This window comes from Myotis davidii, unplaced genomic scaffold (assembly GCF_000327345.1).
Source record: "Myotis davidii unplaced genomic scaffold, ASM32734v1 scaffold1323, whole genome shotgun sequence".
NCBI lineage: Eukaryota > Metazoa > Chordata > Mammalia > Chiroptera > Vespertilionidae > Myotis > Myotis davidii.
In genome coordinates, this window is record NW_006294585.1 from 1,087,943 (window position 1) to 1,097,616 (window position 9,674).

Consider the following 9,674-nt stretch of genomic DNA (forward strand, 5'->3'; position numbering starts at 1 on the left):
GGCCTCTCTCCTCAGCTGCTGGGTCTGCGTGTGGATGGGGAGCCTGCTGGGCTGTCAGGCTGTGGTCAAGTCTGTCTCAGCTTTTTGCCTGGGAACTTTCTGGTCTCTGCTGCGCACGTTACACAGCCTCAGCCAGGAATGCGCTGCCACAGCCACAGCCACAGCCACAGCCACAGCCAGCCACAGCTGCAGGGTGGTGCGGCCTGAGCCTCCTGCTCATCTGCCCAGTCAAGTGAGCTGCCCGGGACCCTGGTCACAGCAGCAGACTGCCAGTCCTCCTGACATGCCCTGCTCTGATCCTGACCAAACTGGGGTGGGGTGGGGAATGGAAACAGCCCAAGCAAGAAGGCCGCAGGTCTGCACTGCAATTACCCGAAGCTCAGCAGCTGTTTAGGCATAAACACCACTCACAGTGTTGGATGCCTCTGGTCACTTCGCAGGGTGCTGCAGTGGTTGATTTCATCAGCTTTGTGGAGGTTTATAGTTGCTTTTGGGAGCGAGGATTTACCCATCTCCTCACCTGGCCGGCCATAGGCAGAAGTCCCCCTCTCCACATACCCTGCTCGCTCTCTCTCTCCCTTATTTTTCTCAAAATGCCAAGGAACAGACTGCATGTGCCATGTGTTATCTCCAGTGTTCAGCGAGCTTGAGGAAAATGTTCAGCAATCTGTGGGCCTTTTATTTCTTATTTATTTCATTTGTCTTTTTACTTTTTAAAAATTGATTTCAGAGAGGAAGGGAGAGGGAGAGATAGAAACATCAATGATGAGAAAGAATCACTGATCGGCTACCTCCAGCATGCTCCCTACTGGGAATCGAACCCACAACCAGGCATACGCCCTTGAACGGACTCGAACCTGGGACCGTTCAGTCCACAGGCCAATGCTCTACCCACTGAGCCAAACCAGCTAGGGCAATCTGTGGGACTTTCAAACCTACCCTTGGGATGTGTCAAAGTCAGAATGCCTGACTAGGGGTAGATTCAACTCTCACGGTGGCTCCAGGTCACATTTTCCAACGTGACATATCTTAAGCCTTTGGGGACATTTAAATTCGGGGTTGCTCTATTTAGACTTGCTGCTCCAAGAACACAGCAAATTCTGAGGTGGCAAATTTTCATTACTTTTATTATTTGGACTGTGTGCATTAAAAAGCTAGTTTTAAGTTCATTATGATGGTGCCTTAAAATTGCAATATTTGTGACCACCATAAAGATGAAAGCTAAGGCAAGAAGAGAGGTGATCATTCAAGATAGAAATGCACTTTCCACCGGAACCGCCTACGGCAGTGGTTCTCAACCTTCCTAATGCTGCGACCCTTTAATTTAATACAGTTCCTCATGTTGTGGTGACCCCGTTTCATTGTTACAAATTGAACATAATTAAAGCATAGTGATTAATCACAAAACAATATGTAATTATATATGTGTTTTCCGATGGTCTTATGCGACCCCTGTGAAAGGATTGTTCGACCCCCAAAGGGGTCGCGACCCACAGGTTGAGAACCACTGGCCTACGGATTATGTGGGCCGTCTGCTTGAAGGTACAGGTATGGTGAATTCTCTGCCACAGGATGCACCTGGGCATGGACTGGGCCACCTCTAAATGGTGAAGGGGCTCTCTCAGCAGATGGAATGATCTTCGATTTTCCTTTCAGCTCTGAGTTACAACACATGTGCAAGCATACGCTCAAGAGTACCTGTTAGCTCTAGCCAGTTTGGCTCAGTGGATAGATCATTGGCGTGTGGACTGAAGGTTTCCAGGGTTTGACTCCAGTCAAGGGCACATGCCTGGGTTGTGGGCTTGATCCCCAGTAGGGGGCGTGCAGGAGGCAGCTGATTAATGATTCTCATCATTGATTTTCCTGTCTCTCCCTCTCCCTCCCTCTCTGAATCAATAAAAAATATATATTTTAAAAAAGAGTACTATTTATTGGTGCTTCACTATGCCAGGTACTAGCTTTATATGAGGGTAGAGATATATTTATTGTAAGCAAATACTAAAAAATCCACATATACACTGCATTTTACAAAAACAGCATTTATCCGAATCCCTTGGTCCTTTCCTTAGCCCAAAAGAAGAAGGGGTACTGAGGGAGCTCTATTCACAAGGGAGGATCCTGGGCACCCCCAGACCGTTGGTCCAGTACACAGGGGTGAGATTAGTAGAAACCCTTCCGGAACCAGCTGGGCACCTGGAGCCTGTCCAGAGGCCTCATCACCACCAGGTGAGGGCCCTGCCAGCACCACGGACAGGCTGACTCAGTCCGAGCCCAGGCTGGACGCACAGACAAGCCCTGCCTGGCGGCTCCCAGTCAGCATTTGGAGACTGGGTACCCTGGTGGTTGTAGTCTGCCTGCCCAGGGTCAGTGTCCTGATGGGCCGGGCTTCTGTTTCAGCTCCTCCTCCTCCAGGCATGGCTGTGGGGGCCGGTTTTGAAGAAGTTGGAGAGCGACAGACAGTGAGGCAGGCCGCCAGCACCCCCTGCAGGAGACCCGGGAGGACGTCATGCCAGTGGTTGTGGCCAGAGAGTGGGTGTAGCCCAGGAAGAGGGCAAAGGCCACTGGGAAGAACTGCAGGGGGGTGAGGTAAGGGGTGGGGGCTCAGCAGTTGTGCCTACTTCCAGCAGAACCGCCTACACATAGAAGCCCAAGGACCTTATCAGTACACCCCAAAGGAGGAGGAGGAAGATGATGGTGTTGGCATGGCTTCCTCTGCACACCTTCCCACCTGCACATGGACTGAGCAGTTGGTGGGGCTCCAGTCAGGGTGACACAGTGCCAGGACGCTGGGCCACAGACAGCCACGCAGGTCCTTGGCCAGGTCTCTCAGGGCCTGCTCACCACAGCCCCAAACAGCCTGTCCCCAGCACCGGGTAGACATGAGCCGCCTCGCTGTCAGAGTCGAACAGGAATAGAGGCGGTCCATGTGCACCTGGGAGGCCTCTCCAGCCCAGACAAGGGTGATGGTGATGGAGTTATTTAGACAGTGGAACCCTTGCTTGTACGGGCATTCAAGAGGGCAGGAGAGCCTGGCCAGCGTGGCTCAGTGGTTGAGCACTGACTTATGAACCAGGCGGTCACGGTTCAATTCCTCGTCAGGGCACATGCCCGGGTTGCGGGCTCGAACCTCCAGGGGGTGTGCAGGAGGCAGCCGATGGATGATTGTCTCTCATCATTGATGTTTCTCTCTCTCTCTCTCTCTCTCTCTCTCTCTCTCTCTCTCCTCTTCCTTCCTCTCTGGAAGCAATAAAAATTTGTTTAAAAAGAAAAAATAGTGTCAGGACAGCAAAAGTCACAGAAGCTCCACTCTGTGGCCCCGCCACCTGTCCTGGGTGGCATCTGTGCGGCCCATGGAGTCCCAGCCTGAGGGTGGATACATCATTTCTTTATAAATGCGGAAACTGGGGATTAACACCCTTGGGTAAGGTTCCGGGGATCAAAGATCGGGTGAACGCAGACATGGGATCCCTCTGCCTGTAAACACGGGCATTTCTGAACCAGGGCTTGAGCTCCCTGGCATGGCTTAGTCACAGAGCAGAGGTGACATCTTACTCGAAGCCACAGAGAGTGCTCCTTTTGTATGGAAACAAGCTTCCACACTTGATGAGTAGGAAAGAGAGGTCAGATGAACTTTGAAGGCGAAATGGGACTCTCCAAATGAACACTGCGATGCTGAACGCTGGAGGTTCTGCGGATGTTGCTCCTCTCTCCCCGGTGGGTGGCCTCCGCAGGCAGGCTCTCCTGCTATCACCCCTGGCACTGGCGCCAGAGCTGTGGTGCCCGAGGTCACGGCAGGCACTGTTCCTGGCCAGGTCTGCCAGAGCGGTGGGTGAGCCCAGGAGAGATTTTCCGCTGGACCTTGGCCTTGGCAGGAGCTCTATTTCTATCCCTGACCGGAGACATTGAAGGTGGAGGCAGCGGCACCCTCGCAGCAGGAGGCCTGTTTCAGAGGTGATGGCACCTGGGCCGGGCTCCCTCCCTCCCCTGGTCACAAGGCCAGCGCCTCCCTCAGGGCCCAGGAGCAAGACTACGGCAGACGGCCAAGGCCCTGGGTGTCTGTGAGAAGGGATGAAATAGAGGCTTTCATCCTAATGAGGTAAAAGGGGGGGAGGTGGGCAGAACTGGAACAAGGAAAGGAAGCAGTGGGCAAACATTTTCAAAAGTGATTTTGAAACCGGGTAGGAAGGCTCAGCGGCCGGGTCAGTTACTGCAGAGAAAGGGCCTGCACAGCCGCTGACTCAGGCGCCTCTGCCCAGGGCCAGCGACCCCGCGGCCGTGGGACAGACGCACTCGGGGTGACTCTCCAGGCTCAGGGCCCCGCGCGACCTTTCTCCAGCACTGCAGCTGTCATCAGATGCTCTTTTATTGAGAAATCAATAAGTGTGGGAAAGGCCAATGAGAGGTTGGGGAGCTGGTAAACGTTTTTATGGGCTGATTGAATGATTGAGTTCGCCCGGGCTCGGCGGAGTTTAAGCTGCAAGGGTTCCCAAGTGTTTCCACATTTGCCACCAGAAAGAGCATGTGTCAATACCCAGGGCCCAGACCACAGGCAGGAGGGGAGCAGGGAGGGGAGGCGAGGGGAGGCTGAGGAAAGGACAGGAGGGGCCCTGTCACCACCTCTGGGAGCTGCTTTGCATCGCCCCAGTCCCTCCAGCACACAGAGGCAGGTGGGTTTCTGGGCTCAGCCACAGTCCTTCCTCCTAAATGAAGGGAAGGAGTGGAGGGGCCGCTCCAGAGCTGCTCGATGCTTCCCTAAGAATGGATTACGAACTAGAGCAAACGACCATCCATGTACCTTTGATGTTATTATTAAATATTTTTATTATTAAGTATTTGAGTTTATTACATACTTTTTAACATGTTTTTATTGACTTAAGAGAAAGGAAGGGAGAGGGAGAGAGAGATAAACATTGATGAGATCATCTGCCTCCTGCATGCCCCCTACTGGGGATGGAGCCCGCAGTTCCTGCAAATGCCCTGGCCAGGAATCAAACCAGGGACTCCCTGGTGCATGGGACAATATTCAACCAACTGAGCCACACCGGCCAGGCTATTATTAAATACTAGAGGCCCGGTGCACAAAATTTGTGCACTGGAGGGGGGGCGGTGTCCCTCAGCCCAGACTGCACCCTCTCCAATCTGGGACCCCTCAGGGGATGTCCAACTGCCGGTTTAGGCCCTGTGGGATCGGGCCTAAACCAGCAGTCAGACATGCCTCTCACAATCCGGGACTGCTGGCTCCAAACCCCTCACCTGCCTGCCTGTCAGATTGCTCCTAACTGTTTTTGCCTGTTAGCCTGATCCCCCCAACCACTCCCCTGCCAGCCTGATCGATGCTTAACTGCTCCCCTGCTGGCCTGATTGCCCTCCACTGCCCTCCTCAGCCACCCTGGTTACCCCCAACTTCCCTCCCCTGCAGACCTGGTCACCCCTAACGACCCTCCCCTGCTGGCCTGGTCCCCCCCAACTGTCCTCCCTCCCCTGCAGGCCCAGTAGCCCCCAACTGCCCTCCCCTACCGGCCTGTTTGCCCCCAACTGCCCTCCCCTGCAGGTATGGTCACCCCAAACTGGCCTCGCCTGCAGGCCTGGTCCCACCCCCAGCTGCCCTCCCCTGCCAGCCATCTTGTGGCAGCCATCTTATGACCACATGCGGGCAGTCATATTGTGTGGAGGCATGACGGTCAATTTGCATGTTACCTTTTTATTATATAGGATTTTAAAACACCCTTTTACAATGCTTACAATTCAATCCATTCTCAAATGCTAAAAAATATGTGTAAGGAAAAAGCATTAGCACATTTATGAAAAGACAGGAGGTCTGGGAGAGAAGCTTGCTTTAACTACTTGCCAATGTTGGTACCACTGCTTTTGCCCGGGGCCTCCAGAACCTGGGTCGAGGAAATGGGAAGCCCTGGAGCTCCAAAGGACAGAACTCCAGGCAGCTCCCAGCTTCTTCCAATGGGAAAAGCTGCAAACTCCGGCCTGGGATTAACCAGACAATGGAAAGCCTCCATCAGAGAGCCTAAAGCAGTGTGGAGATTTTAAATTTATTTTTCATGATTGCATAGAGGCAGAAAGAAAAAAAAGATACCCTTTTATCTTTTATTAATAATATTGTTTTATTAATAAAACAAGAAGTTGTTCTTATGGCAAGGGGAGAGAGGAAGCCTGGTCCTTTCCAATTTTCTGTGTCCCATGTCCAGGAGAGCAGGCTGACAGGTGAGTTCCCCTTGTCCCCGGGTCCCCACCCTCTGGGATATTGGAGACTCCAGCTCTCAGCAGCTTCCAGGGCTGTGTAGGCCCCTAGGGTACCTCTGGGTACCAAAAAATCCACCAGAGAAGAAATGGTTTGAAGGCCCCAGGGAAATGGTGCAAGGACCTCATCTAGCCAATAAAAAAGATCCAAACCCCTGAACAAACAAGGTGTATCACCTGCCAAACTATGCCACCACCCCGGTCATGTACTCCCCACTCCCGCTGAGCTCTCAAAGCCGTGTGTGCTCTCTTTGCCAAAGGGAAGGGCCCAGCTCCGAGAAAGAAGCTCTGAAGAGGGCAGGACCCTTCCCTTCCTGAAGTAGCACCATAGCTGAGGGAACAGAGGGCCACTCACCTGGCAGATGCCTCTAGTAGGACAAAAACACCGCCAACTCTGAGGGGCCAACCAGTTACAGAGCCCTTTGTGCCTATTACTCATGAGAGAGGGCACCATTACCACTCCAAAGACAGTGGAGCTCCAGCCCCAACCAAATCCAATAAACACTTGAAGGGAGGAAGGAAGGAAGGAAGGAAGGAAGGAGGAAGGAAGGATTATTTATGGAAGCCATAGAGGTGTCTTGAGAGGAAGAGCCCCAAGCAGCAGGCAGAGTGAGGTTGGGAGAGCTGGCCAAGTGCTGAGCTGGCCCCATGGGATGATGTCGTTGAGAAGTCTTGTCAGGACACAGGCGTCTGAAAGGCCCGGGGTCGCGCCTAGAGCAAGCAGTTCTGCCACTGCCCATGTTTGTCTTGGGCAGCTCCTTCTCAGGGGCTGGCCAACTTCTTCTGTAAAGAGCCAGAGAGCAAGCATCTTACTTAAAGTGGCCTGCGAACAACCTTTTGGAAATATAAAACCCGCCCTTGGATCAAGAATTATGGAAATAGGCCATGGGCTGCCCTTGTGACCTTGATTGGGCATCATCAGAACACAGTCCTGTCCTCCCCACCCATCTCAGAAGAGAGACAATCCTGTTTCCCGGTCAGTTTCTCATTCTGATCAGCAGACTCCATGAAGGAGGGCCATGGGGGTGTCGGGGAGACAGGGACAGGGACTGAGCCCCAGGCCTACGCCACACCCCAGTGGGCAGAATCTTGAGGGGGTTTGTTGAGTGGGAGCAGGTTTCAGGGGAAAAGCCAAACAGGGCAAACCTGTGGCTCCTGAAAGGCACTAGTGAACTCTGCACGTGACTTCCAGGAGGCTGTTGGTTTCCCTGCCCCCTCACTTCCGGGCATCAGGCTGATGGACTGATTTCACCTACAAGCAGGGTGACTTCTGGGGGAGGGTGGTGGTTTAGAAGTTGAGGTTTTTCTTGAATGAATGACCAGGAAAGCTGTTCTCCCATGTAAACTCTTGGCTCAGTATTCAGCAGTAGCCCAGGTCGGGAAGCCCCCTCATTGGAAATTGGGGGCCTGCACCACCTTTGCCCTTATCCCTGGAACCAACACACAGCACGTTCCTGATGGTCACCCAGAGCAGAGTCAGCCACCAGGACTCCACTGTGAATAAATTACCTGTCGCCATTTCTTTTGGGCACACCACAATTGTGGGTTTTTGTTGTTGTTTTTTTTAACTGACAAGTAAATCAAATGTCTCTTCATGCAAAAACAGAAGTATCTCTTTTTGTCTTTTAAAATTATCGTTACTATTACAGTAACTTGGACCTTAAAAACAACTCATTCTCCTTGTCACAGTTTAAATATTTAAAACGGTTTCTCCCCCCTCATTACTCTATTCACATTGTTGTGCCTTGAATTTCCTCTCAATTTTTTCCTCGTCTCATGTAATTAACATTTTTTCCAACAAAATTGGGAGCATATTTTAGAAAATATTCTATATATAATTAAAATGTAAGACTATATGGTAGAGATCTTCCCCAATAAATAAATTCAGATTGATCTCATTACAAAAATTGCAGCATTATAGTAAATATTGTGTGTGTACTATCTTTTATTCAACAAGGCCCCTGCTGACTGACATCTAAGTTGCTAAGAACTAGTAATAAAAGGAGTTACCTTTCTAACTGGCATGAGACAGTTGTCTATTTATTTGGAAAATAACAAAGAGATTCCTTAATTTACATCAACTATGAAGTGGTTCCAGATTGATTATAGACTTACTAGAAGAAAATACAAGCAAACGTTTGCATAATCTTAGAGTGAAAAAGCCTTCTTAATGTAGACTATCCAGAATCTATAAAGGAAAGGGAACCTGTCAGATTTGATGGCATGAAAATTAAAACTTTCTGTGCAACTAAAGGAACTGTATAAAGTTAAGGTGGATGACATACAGAGTTAATTTTTCTAATATACAAAGAGTTTCTTGGAAATAGCATAAAAGAGTAAAAAAAAACCAACTATAAACAATAGAGAATAAGACAGACTTCCCACAGAGGCAAATCAGATGCAGCAACATACAATTTAAATATAAACTGGCCACAAAAATGCAGCCTTTAAGAACAAAGAGCTACTGTCGCCCTCAATTGGGCAATATATCAGAAAACTGATAACATCTAGTCCGGCCTCTTGAACTTGTGTTCACATGGGAATCACCCAGAGAACTTCAGACGGAGGCTGCTCCCCAGAGACCAGAGTTTACTTGATTTGGGGTGAGGCCTGGAGTTCTACTTTTCAAAAAGCCCCCTGTGGGATTCTAATGCGCAGGATTTGGACGTTAATAATTTGGGAATGGTTCCCCTAATTTGGAAGGCAGTGCTCTAGATGTAGGCCAGGTCTGAGGAAAGGGCTCTCTCAGGGTCTGTGGGTGGGACTGTAAACCATGGCAACTTCCCAGAAAGTAACCTGGCAGAATTTACCAGGTAACATTGAGAATGTACATACCCTTTGGATTCAGTAATCCCACCTGAAACCGGGCATCTGAGGGGAACTGACGCAGCACTACACAGAGATTGGCACGCATGTCCACGCTGGGGCATTTCCTGCGGTGAGAATAGGAAAAACCTGGAGGAAAACAACGGTTGAAAGAGACCGGTCTTTCTAATGCAGCAATGATGGGAACGTACGTATCGATAGGTCCCCGGAATATGTCAAGTGAAAACTGCCAGTCACAGAGTCATAAAAATAGATCCAATTAAAAAAAAAACAACAACAAAAAACACACGCGTGTGCTGTTTGAATGAGAAAATCAAAAGGCACAGAAAGGTAACATCACACTGGGAGGCGATGGAGGGGAAGATAGGGAACTGTTCATTTTTCTTTAGAAAACAAGAGAATCTTTTGCAAATCAAATGACTGATTAAAAAAAAACAATTAGCCTTTAAAATAGAAAATACAAAGAAGAGGAAGAAATGGTTATTCTCCTGTGAAGTATTAAAACTTATAACAAAGTAACTAATATACTAGACTAGTGTATTAATAGTTATACAGACTTACATTTTATATTTATTATATTTCTATAATATACA